Source organism: Cupressus sempervirens, chromosome 2 (genome assembly GCF_028749045.1).
Source record: "Cupressus sempervirens isolate cs-2001-9-10 chromosome 2, ASM2874904v1, whole genome shotgun sequence".
Taxonomy (NCBI): domain Eukaryota; kingdom Viridiplantae; phylum Streptophyta; class Pinopsida; order Cupressales; family Cupressaceae; genus Cupressus; species Cupressus sempervirens.
Window position 1 is genome coordinate 148,117,434 of NC_143119.1, and position 13,042 is coordinate 148,130,475.

General features: G+C 35.2%; 1 protein-coding gene across 2 annotated transcripts in view; it reads left to right on the forward strand.

The window, feature by feature from the left end:
- The window catches only part of LOC149571473 (lysine-ketoglutarate reductase/saccharopine dehydrogenase bifunctional enzyme), a 261,972-nt gene that overhangs the window by 75,524 nt on the left and 173,406 nt on the right, over positions 1–13,042 (forward strand). The gene's annotated exons all lie outside the window — the stretch shown is intronic.

Consider the following 13,042-nt stretch of genomic DNA (forward strand, 5'->3'; position numbering starts at 1 on the left):
TGATCCCTGTCTCACTTTTAAGTTTTATCATTTTGTCGTAATGCTCAAGTTTCCTAGCCAACTTAATCAAAACTATCTTTTTAGGTGGGTACCTTGGAAGTCTCTTGGGACAAACCGTACTTCCTACCACTCTAATATATGTGAATTGTGGAAATTGGATGAACCAACTCCCATACTTCTTAACTTTTGCTTTCGCTTCTATTGAGAGCCTTTTAACAGGTGCCCCTTGTAATATCTTTACCGTCTTCATGGCAAAGGCATTATAAAACATCTTATAATCTTTGTTGTTGTGCAAATGAAGCTGTGGATAGCACTCATGCACCAAACATTGCCCAGCCCATTCCTAATCACTCCTAAGGCCTTAAATCTAGGATTTTCATATAGTCTCGCAATCAAATAGAAAAGATAGGACCCCATATAGAATTGTTTTTGATTTTGCATTGTCCTAAGTTGCAACTCTAAATTTTCACTTATAATCCTATCCCAATCAAATCTTCTCTTTCCATTTTCAATTTCATCAATAAAGTAGTACATCCAGTTCTCGAATTGCATACCTTGAGCCATGCCCATGATTCGGCTGAGAAGCACAAGTAGATCGTCGTACTCTGATTTGAAATCTGACTTGGTGAGCTTTGATGACCTGGTAACTCCCTTCTTGCTTTTGTGTAACCAATTCTGCTTTAGATGAATGAAGTAAGCCTCCTGGTTATCTTGAAATAACTTGGCCGCTTGATCCGTCATTACCACTGTCATTTTTTATACAGGGGAATATTAAATACTTCTTCAAGCACTTGTCCGCCGATGTTTGCTAAAACTCTCTACCCTTCATCAAAAATGATGAACTTAGTAACAATATCAAACCGGGATGCACACTCTGTTACCAATTCTAGACAAAGCAAGGTAGGAGGGAAGGTCGCCGTGTGTACAATTCCACTCTTGTAGATCTTCTTTGCCATGGGGGATTGTCCTTCCTTCAATTTGTCCTTCAACTGTATCATGTTCACTGTACTGATATTGGTATCACTTATTCTCCTCACTTTCGAGAAGAAGGTGTTCTTAGACATCATGTCTTCCTTGTCTTTTTTTAATTTGTTCCCTTTGGGTTCTTTCTTGCACTAACATCTACCATCCTAAACACTTATTTCTGCCTCTTCATTCTAAATGATATGAACTACATTTATCAATCTCCAACCTTTTTTCTATCTATGGAATCTAGCTTATTTCTGCCTCTCCAAGTCTTATCTCTACACTTATCAATGTCCAAACTTCAATCCTAGGGGTGGGATTACCACTTATTTCTGCCTCTTCATTACTTTAGGATGGACTACACTTATATCTCCCAACTTCAAACCTAGGGTGGTTCTAACTTATTTCTGCCTCTCCAAGTGTCCTATCATGAAATCTACACTTAGATCTCCCGACTTCAGCCTATCAATGGAATGATGAAGGGGTGGATGAAAAGTGCAAGAAGAAAATAAGCGAAACGAACCAAGCAAAAACAAGGAATAGAATATGCTTTTACCAATCTTCACCTCTAAAAATTAATAGAATTTTACCTTAAATCTGCCTTTACCAATAATCCGGCCCTCTTCAAGTTTAGATTAGATTTCGGAAATTTCAAGCTTCCTTGCAAATAATGATGCCCTAGCAAAAATCAGAATTGACTTCCTTGAAATTGCCCACACACGCCAAACATTAGACCTTGAATCTTATAGCCTATTCACCAAATAAAATCATCCAATTCTGAAATTCGCTGCCAAGAAATGGAAAAATCTGCCTTAACAAAATTGCCCTAGCTGGAAAAAAATCAAAATTGCTCCAAAAATCACCCTAGGACAGCAATTCACCCAAGCAAGAAAAAGAAAATGCCGCCAAAAAAGGGAAAAAATCTGCTCCAAGAAGAAATCGCCCTAGTCTGAAATTCGTCTCTAGAAGAAAATCGCACATCCAAGGAGGAGGAAAAAGGAATGAGAAAATAAGAGAAGGGGGAGCCCCTCTTATACCACACTTTTTGTCTCTCCAAGTGGGCCGACTTGCCTGGAGGAAAAACAAAATTAAATTAGCCCTTAATTAATTGATCAGATTTAAATGCAATATTAAATTTACTTAGCCCACAGTGAAATTAGCTCATTTAATTGCTAATTTTGATCAAAAATTGCAAAATAGAAACAAGGTAAGCCTAGGAGATGTCAAAATTTTCATTCAATAATGTTTTGGCATTAAAATATCATTAAAATCAAATCTAACAAGCTAAAATCAATTTTCAATTCCAATTTACCAATTTCCTTTAACATTTTAAAACTCCTCTAGGCAAAATTTCAACCAATTTAATGCAGTTTTGCAATTCAATCTAATCTTAACCTTGCAATACCATTTCAATTTTTATTTTTAGTTTTTAATTTTTTTAACAAAATAAATCCTTTTCCTGGCAGTCAAAATTCAAACTTCAATTTCAATTTCATTATTAAAATTTCCTTTTCACCAAAATTTTCGAGATTTTCCAAAACAACTAAATCTAAAAAATTCATTTTGAAAATGCTCAAGTTTATACAATTATTACAAATTTTCAAAAAAGAAATCATCTAAGTCCAAAATTTGCAATTTTATCTTGCTAGATATCGTTTTAACTATTGAAAAAATGTTGTTTTTGAAACCTGTTTGGCCTAAGGATAAAATTACTTGTTCCTGAAAATCATGTTAGCACTGGGTGAAAAAATAATAAACCAAATAAAATCACTCCTGGCCCAAAGGCGTCCAAGGTGTAAAATTTTCAAATCGAACCCGTTGGACAACTCTGAAAAATTTGTCAAGGCAACCGAAAGAAAGGGGGTCCCCAAAAATTTTCGGGCGATAATGTGAAAACCTCACAACAGGGAGGTCTTGTTCATTTCCGTCGGTGCGGAACTCTCAGTTGGTGCTGAGGGGGAGATTGTTGACTTGGTGGTCAGCACCTCTTTCGGGGTTTGTGACATGGCTTAACTGCCTCTCGTAGATTTGGGTAAATCTAGTGTTTGTGATGTTCATTGACAGCTCGAGCTTTTGATGCAATGACAAACATACCAACAGACTCCACACAATTCCTCAGAGACAATTGTGATCATAATGGATCTTTATCATTGTGTGGGGATCTCAAGCCCAAATCACTTCATTGAATTTCATTCTCTTGTAGATTCCTAAGAATTAACTTAATCTTTTAGTTTTTTTTACTACCTTTTCTGCTGATGTGTCTATAAATTATCTTTCTTGATCATATCCATTATTATTCGTATTTGGTCATTGCTGCACCATGCTCAATATCTTACTGTTTTAAAATAAATTGTTCTGTACATTCTTTACCATTAATAACATGGACTGATATAACTCCAAGAGGCTTGCTTTTATACATTTGTAGGTGGTGAATTACTTTCTTTATTTGGCCCAATTTTCCTATGAATCATCATTGAATCTGGACATCAATGATTCTCATTATTTACTCCACAGAATTCCTCAGAGACAATTGCGATCATAATGAAGTTTCATAGGTACTCATTGTTGATGTTTAGTAGCTTCAAGTGGATAAACCGTGAGATTGAAGTGCAAATATATAAATAAATAAATGAGATATTATATTATATTAATTAGATAAAATGTATAGACATTTCTCATGAGGAGATATGTCTCTCCATGTCTTTTCCTTAATATAAATAAGAGTGATATCGTGCCCATTGGAAAACACATACCATAATAGTCAATGCAAATACATTTGTAGCGATCATCAAAAACCAACAGATAATTAATACAAAGTCATATATTCATCTGCATCTCCATGATCATCTATTATTTGAAGGATATTTTAAAACAATTACACAATTTTCTTAATTAATGTTGTCACTTAGATCATCTTAGTAATCTTCCTCCACTAAGTTTGTATATTATCTTGGTCTGTCATTGTCCTATTCTCTACATTGGGCACTGAATCACTATCTACAAACTATCGATGATCTACAGCTCTTCTATTCCTTGATACTAGATGCTAGGCTACCTTACAACTATCTTTGCACGACTCCTCACTATCCTTGGCAAAGGTATTAAATATGATATAGTTTGCAATATTTAACCCATTATACATTGATAGGGGTATCGCACTATAGCTGGTGAATTATAAAACATTGCTTACATGTATAATTATCTAATTCCTATTTGCTCCCTCTAAATTGAATATTGTTGCTGCTCCGTAGATCCCCCGACACCCTAGTTAATGGGCAGACCATAACTACCATCTCTAGTAAAGATGGAGGGGTCCATGGAGGAGGCACACTTATTGTAAGTAGTGGGTAGAAAACTGGCCTTGAGATTTATCATATTCTAGTAGCTGTAGGTGGCAATTGTATCGCAGCCTAGAACCACCAACCATTTACAAAAACAACTTTCAAAAGTAGAGTTAACTTCCCACTATCTTTGTCCATCCTTCATTTTATCATAATAATATCAAAATAATAATTTCGTAGCGATTTCATTGTATAAGTCAGATCCTTCAAAGACCGGAAGGGTTGAACCTTCCATATTCTTGTGTAGAATCTTAGTAGTATTGCGGCAAACATATTATTGCATTCCTATATCTAAGATAATATCATTGCAAATTGATTAGCAATGATCCATGTTTCTAGTGAATTTCACAATCTCTGCCATTTCAGCAACATCATAGAATCAATTGCTTCGATCACATTTGCAGCCTTGCTCCGATACCATGTTGAATAACTAAAATTGTTTTCTACAAATGTAATAACATTGCCATCATGTATTCGTGTGTTCCAAATGCAGATTTGACTTATTAAAATGAGAGGAGGAGACATGTCTCTATGGTTAATCATTAGATAATATATTAACAATTATATATATATATAACCATATCTATATATTATATATATATTATATAATATAATATATAAGTAGATATATTTGTCTAAATGATGATTTTCCAATAACCATAAAATAATTATCTTCAGGTCAATTCAATTCGACTGAAGCTACAATCTTAACACTACCTCTTAGCCAGGGAGGATTGTTATAGAATACACTTGAATATGCTCTTCCTAGAATGGCATATCAACAAATATCTGTCAACTTAGATGTTATCTTTCAATATAATCTAAAGTATGATTCAAGAAGAATTATCAATATGATATTCATCATACTTATATTCTTTTGGTATCAAACATAGGAATCAAACTCTCACATGGATCAATCCCTTCTGCAACAACTCTTGTACTTGTTCGTTCAATTACTCACTTTTTGTTGGACTCATTTTGTGAGCTTCATTATTCAGGAAATCGGCTCCTAGAATCAAGTTCATTTGATAATTGATCTTTCTCACTTGTGTGTTTTGAAAATTATAGTGAGACAAATTGGGAAAAATATCCATTTGGGATATTATAGTGGTATCAGAGAATCGAACATGCCATCCTGTTGGATATAGTCAGAGCAATAGGGTTATGCAATTTTGGAAATCCTATCAGAACCGTGTATCCTACCAGCCAAAAGGGCTGACAATTGCAGAAATAAAGTAATACAAGATTTGAGAAGATAACTAGAGTTTGACTTTAAAAGTGGTGCTGACCCTCTATCTAAACATTAAGATGTTTCTAGGAAATAGTTTCCTTCAAAAAGGGAGGTGTTGGGAGACTAACTCATGGAACCGACTCTGACTCTAAGGACAAGTCTACAATAAATATCGTAATAGAAGAATACTTCCTACGTCATTATTGTTTGTGCTCGTTCCTGCTCTGGCAGATATTTCCTATGCTAATAACACCTACTGATGCCCCTTTGCCTTCAAATTGAATGGGTATTCCTTTGTGGAATGTCCGACAATTTGACACATATCACAAAATTGTTTTCTCGGGCAGGAGCCCTTTGTGTGGCCCTTCCTTACAATCCGTACATCACAATTCCCCCTTCATTGAGTTAGCATTCTTTTTTAGATTTTTAAATTCCTTCATCATCCGTAGCATATCCTTCTGCAATGCTCGAACTTTCTTGCTTGATTCTTCATTGCTATTGTTACTTTCGGATGATGAATCATCTGAGGCTGACGACTTGTGCTTCTTCTTGCTCGTTTTTTGCTCACTCTATAGATCCATCGCCTAACTATACGCATTTACGTACGATGCTGGAGGTACAATCTTCATTTTCTTCTTTAGTGCCGGTCGTAGCCCTTTAACAAACCATCGTTTCTTTAATTCGTCAGCCGATGAGCTCTCCATCTTCCCCACCAACTCTTTTAGCCCTCTTGCATAGACATGGATTTTTTTATTCTTTCCTTTTTTGGTGCTATATATTTCTGCTACAATTTCATTATTGTCCCTTAGCAGTCAGAACTCAGCTATGAACTCCTTCCTAACATCTACCCATGTAGTTAATTTATGAGAATCAACATCCGCAAATCAATCAATTGCTACACCTTGTAGGGTCACTAGACACTGCTAGACCCAATCATCCTCTTTCATTACACCATTTGCCATCCATATTGTTTCACATGTCTTGCATGTCTGATCGGATCTGTCGTCTCGTCACCATTAAACTTCAGCAATTTTTCCTTTGGTCCTGCCATTGCTACTTTCTTTTGATTCTATGGTACTTGCTATGTGCTCCCGCTATTCTAAGTACGCGTTGTTTTGAGTACCCGCGTTGCTCTGAGCACCCATGTTGTTCTGAGCAACCGCGCTGCTTTGAACAACCGCCCTACTTCCAACAACCACATTACCTAGTGAGAAAAAATCTTCCTCAAGAAAAGTTGTTCAACTCTCTGCCTATATCTATTCGTCGGGTGTATCGGGAATGAAGAGTTCACTCCATGCTCGTGCTCGTTCGACACTTCGAGCCCTGTGAGTTACTTCCCTTCCGTTCGGATTCTCTACCTTCGGCATATACAATTTAAGGAACTCCTCCCTTGTCTCTTCCACCAAATTCAATCACTGTCAAGTCTCTTTTAGAAATTCCTCGGCACTCCATGGTTTGCTAGGTGAATGCACTCCCTTCGTCTGTGCTCCTTCACCCCCTCGGTGTCTGTTGATAATTTGTTGAAGCTTATGCTGTGCTCTACCTGTTGTGCTAGAATTAAAACTTCCTGTGTTGTGCTTATTTCATCCTTATCTTTTATCTTATTCTTACCCTTATTGAGAAAATTAGGTATTAATCTTAATAACACTTTCTTCGTTCCAGGTTCGACTGGCAATGGCGCCAAATGTTTACTATATAGGGTAAAAGGATACTTATCGCATGTAGTACAGTAAGATATAACACAACAGATACTTTATTCATATACTCAGTATGCACTTCAATGCTTACAATATGATTATGCTCATTACAATGATGTTCAAAAGTCCCTTCTGGACGGTGTACATATACTTTCTTGAAAGGGTGACTCAACCGTCACACGCCTTTCGGATACAATTCTACCTGTTGGCTACAATATAGAATTTACTGACAAAAAAGGCACCAGTATGTATTTATTCATGGATAGTGGGGAAGACATGCAAGTTTGTAGACTCTCTTTTTGAAGGTGAACTAGGAAGTGCTGGAAGTGAAGATTAAATTTTTGAAGATCTAACTGAAGGTTGTCTAAGTTGCAAGGTATGATAGCAAGATTTAAAGAAAGCTGATTTCCATTTCCTTTACCACATGCACGTTTGGAAGCTTATGTTGCCGTTATTACATTGCCAAGGATTTGTTTTCAAAGATTATTGAAGAATTAAATATTTGTGATATCTAGCCATTGAGGCTTATCTGTGGTAGAGTGAGTTGATCAAATTGGGCGAGCTTACACTTGTTATTTTTCAATATTACATTGCCTTTCTATGAATTATGTTACAAGATAGAACAAACAAAACATTCTCAAACTTAATACAATGAAGGTTTTCTTATAATGTTTGGGGGTATTATCCAATTGTGGGACCTAGTTATTCACAAGCGGTGATGAATATTTTATATCTATTTCTCTAAGATTATCAAGATTTCATACTTCCCCACTTAGTTTAGTATAAATATTACAAACTATAGCAGAGACTACAGTTGTATGATAACATTAATTTGGGAAGTACATTATCGAGCCTTATTGAATATGATTGTTGGACTATATTTCAAGAGAAATAGCCTGAAGTTTTTATAGAGTATTGTTTGATAAAAAATTATTGGTCCCGTGCCTTTTATTCAATGTCCATTGAAGGAATACAATCTATGATTGTAAGGCCAAGAGGTTAATTTATGGCATCAGGAACATTATTAGTGAGGGGATTATAAGACATCACAACCATACAAGAGTGTCAAGGAAGCAAAATGTTATTCTATGAGTGACTAGGAACCTCAGTTTTGAGTTATTCCTTTGTCACAAAGGAAGGTGAATATAGGTAAGAGGAACACAAAATGCCAACAAAAGAAAACCATTCCAATATTGTCATTTGAAAGGATACACACACCAGTTTCTTCCCTTGTAATTACTGAGACAATCATTTTAGGAATGATATTCATCAGCTATGACTTACATTGAGTTTCAGGGCATTGAGAGTTAGCATAGTCACATAATGATTTATGTGTTGATATTGGGAAAAGAAGCCATCTCATGCAACACAAGTTTTTTCATAGTGGGGAAATGTCGTCGGTAACCAAGAAGATTGAAGCAGGTCTTGGCTGTTACATGTTAGTCCAACCAGTATTGCCGTTACAGAGGCACAAGAATATCTAAAGTGAGTGCTAAAGAGGATTATTCGAAATGGGGGAGTTCACTAAAGACAAGAAAATTAATGTAGAAATTATTTGATAAAGCTCGAATATTAGTTCCTTGGCCTTACATTCAGCAAAGGGTGTTGGAAGTATTTCCGACAAACCCAAACACATGTTGCTTTGCAGGAGAGAAAAATAATAATAATAATAACTAATGGATACAGACTGCAGAGTTTCTCCTTTCTGTTATAAGCTAGCTGACTTTGATGGGTAAGCTATTATTTGCGTTGAATGATTCACATGGGGTCTTCAGTAATTCAGTAAAAGATTACTCTTCCCAATGACAAATATATTTTGTAATTTAAAAAAGACTTTTTTTTTTTGGTTTTTAGCAAGCTGCGTGGTTTGCTACTACACAGGAACATACTCGAAGCCACAATGAACAATATAGAAGAGAGTTGTTAGTGGTAAAAATTACTAACAATTAAAAAGTTTTGGCCTCTCCAGTGATTGAGAATGTGTTTATGCAATCGGCGTTTTAGTGTATGTTTGGTGGGAAGACAAACTACAAAGAAAGCTTAGTGATAGTGGTTGGAGAATAATGGTTAGAAGAAAGGATGAGGTGGATAGAGACAGTCAAGATTATCAATAGCTAGCTCAAGTTGGAAGGTCATAATGCAAATTAAGAGCCATTCTATAGCTTTTTTGAACTGGAATTTGCCAAATCAAATTGATTGTAGATTAGTTGTGATGTTTAATTTACAATGAATTGGTATTCAGTGAAGCTACTACAGTAATCGTTAGTCTATTTGGATGTCTCTACTCTGTTGGTGATTAGTTAGTTGGCCATATCTATTGCTTATTCCACATAAATGTGTGGTAGTTTTCGGCGTCATCTGCAATGATAAACTACTGCATGTGATAATGCTATGAGAGAAAATAGTTTGAAGTTATTAGTTTGAGCAATAAATAAATAAGTAAAGATGAACACATGGAAAATCTAAAAAGCATTTTTTCCTCCCGAGAATTCAATGAAACCTATGAGGGTGAAAAGTTAAGGGACTTGTACAAGGAAGAAACAATAGGAAACAGGTTGTACATCAGGGGGTGGAAGTTAGGGACAGAGAACTCAGTGGATGATCTTCTATCAAATTTGGAAGAGCTGGACCTGTCTATCTAAGATGGATTAGTCTGATTGGAGGCTTTTAAATTGGGCCTTGCAGCCATCAATGGTTGCCTTAGTGCACCATGGGTTATTGGAGGATGTGAGACTAATAGTTCCCTCTTGGTCTAAGTGAGATAATCAGGATAACAGCTCGTGTTGTGCCTTATGCTAATAACATCTTGGAGAAGGTTCTACAACTGATAGTGAACAGCTTATGTGGATTACGTGATGTCAAAACCCCTACCTTTGGTAAGAGGGCTAAGACATTGGATATTATGGGAAAGGCTAGATTTTTATACTCATGTGGATTCTTGGTTGTGAAAGAAGGATCTTACAGTTGATATCATGTATCTTAAGGGAATATAGGAAACATCAACCATAGAGGAAACATTAACCATACAATGTGAGATCTTGGGTGAAAACCATCACGTGGTTAATCCTAGATGAGAACAATGACGTGTAAGCAATAAAATCAAATTTTCTGGCTATGTAGAGAAGGGAGAATAGAATCTCAACCATGACTCGTGAGTTTGTGGAAGGAAGAACTAATTGAACATAAGTGTAATGAGCCCCAACTGGTTCCAACTTTAATTTAGGTGGTTTGACATTTTGTCAAACACTTAGCATACAAGCTCTAATACCATTATAATGAGCATTCACTCTAGAATGATGCTGAGAATTGTTTTGTTTTTTTTTAATTTTTGAAATTTGCAATTTTTTATTTTCAAATATAGATAAATACATTAACCTAAATGAAAGAAATTGATAACATTGTTCACAAACTTTAATTTGCAATTGATTAGTAACAAATATTTACAAGGCTTATTCTCCTAAGAAATAAATTAATTATTTAGAGAACCTGGATGATAGAGGAGATTCAACTTGAAGGCTGGAAATGATCTGCAATAACTAATATAGTCTGCAGCTGTAACATCACTCCCAGATTATTAACCACATTGTTAGAATAGACAACGTCTTTAGTGTGACGAATTCAAACCAAATGCATGAAATGCTACTACAGTAGATTGTAATATGCAGCTAGTAAATGGTAGCAAACTAGATGCAACATATAGACTTGGAATAAAGATCCAAGCAATGAAATTGCAGCTATAAAATGCAGACTGCTTCCACTATATATCTCTTCTAAATGACACCAAACTCATTGTATGTTTGCATATAATTACACATGCTAAATCAAACCCTTCTACCTCCAATGCAGTAGTAGATATGATTGAATAATATACATCAACAGAATTCAATTCTCAAAAAGAATGCAGATCAAATACTCAGTAGATAAAACACAATTCACTGGCATAAAGGACCACCTCAAAATGCGACAATCTGAGGACTCATGCCATGAACACTTGAAGCTTCAATTTCTTCAAACAAATGCAATCATGGAATGTATCGAACTTTTGCAAGGAAATGCATTTATAACATCTTTAATGCCCAAGATTCCTCTACACGCTCAATGCCAAGAGTCTTCATGAATACATGTTTCACTTAAATCCTTGTTGCTTTATACTTAGGCACATACTTGACTAATATAGTTTATTAACTCCCTTTGGCTCCAAAAACAACCTTGTCAACAGTATTATAATGTTCTGACACACAAGATATTGTTTCCTGTGCTAAAGATTTAAAACTCTTCAACTCCGTTCCAATAAGCTATGACACTAAGGTGGTCAATAGACAATACCAACAATGATAACAACCTCAACGTATTTAATTAACTAATAATCATAATTCACCTGTCTTGCAAAAATGATTGAAGAAGCATCATAATCAAAATTTGATAGCACATGAGTCATTCTAATGAAGAAAGACAATGAATGAACTACACAGAGTGACTTATTAAAAATAGATACTCCCTCCAAGATTCTTGGAGCCCAAACTAGAAGCCAAAAATAAAAATGAAGAGCATCATTCAACTCCTCTTAACTCATCTGGGCTCATCTGAATCATCCATGTAAGTCCCACCAAACAGAGCCATAACCCACCAATAAATAGTAAGTCCCACCAAACAGAGTCATAACCCTCCTATAAATAGTAAGTCCCACCAAGCAGAGTCATAACCCTCAATTGGATCCTCTAATCACCAATATTAGCCTATAAGGACCCTGTAATAGGCTAAATACATCCACTGTATTTCTCTACCCTCCTTCAGCTAGAGCTCTGATTCAAATGCCAGGCCTAGGAAAGGAATGAAAGAAAAATATTGACAAACGAATTCTATGAGAACTAGACAATTTGAATCATATTGAATGAAAATATATTCCATCCAATCAAAAATACATATTTAACAATATAAAACAGTTTGTTTATTTCACCCTTTAGATGACTCTTCAGCTTCTAGTGTAGCTAAAAAAAAATATTGTACTACTTCCAGGATTATGTATATGTAGTTACATTCTATATGGCCCAATTCCTGTCTTCTTGCTATCAGATTTTTTCGTCTTGATGAAGAACCATTTAGTATAAACTGATGAGAAAATTTAAGCTCACATTATTTTTATGGAAGCTCTGTTCGATCTAATGGACTGTAAAAAATTGACGTTCTTTATAAGTATTGTTTTCAATTTCGCTCTTGTTAATCTAGCTTCTTGTGGTTCTACTGCAGGATAAATCTGTTCTTTGTAAGATCTTATCACTTCTTTGTCAAAAAAGAATACTTAGAATACAAAATACATTTTTAAGAGCAAATAGTTTTGCTAGTTCTTTCCAAATTTCTAATGGATAAACAAATTTCTGTAGGAATTTTCAAGCAATTTCACTGACAAGATATTTAGTTCCATCAAATGCACCATCATCTAATCGTTACATGAGCATGCATAACTATGAGATTTGTCTTTGTCAATAATGGAAAGGTGAATAGTTAAGTTTCATCATTTGATTTCATCCAAAAACTTAACAGAATGGCTTGTGTCTGTCAAGCACTCCTTTCTTATTAAATCTTCCATTAGGAACTCCATCCTTCTTCTTTTTACCATGCTCCTTTAACTTCTTTTTTTGACCTAATAGTGCTGGAAAATGAACATGGAGGGTGCATTTACAAGCACAAAATTTTACCAAATAATGTTTGATTAGTCAATCACATTGATGTGTTGATTAATTCAATCAGGTTTACTTTATATGGATCATTGGTCACTTAATGTCTTGTATCTTCCTAGAACATGTTTT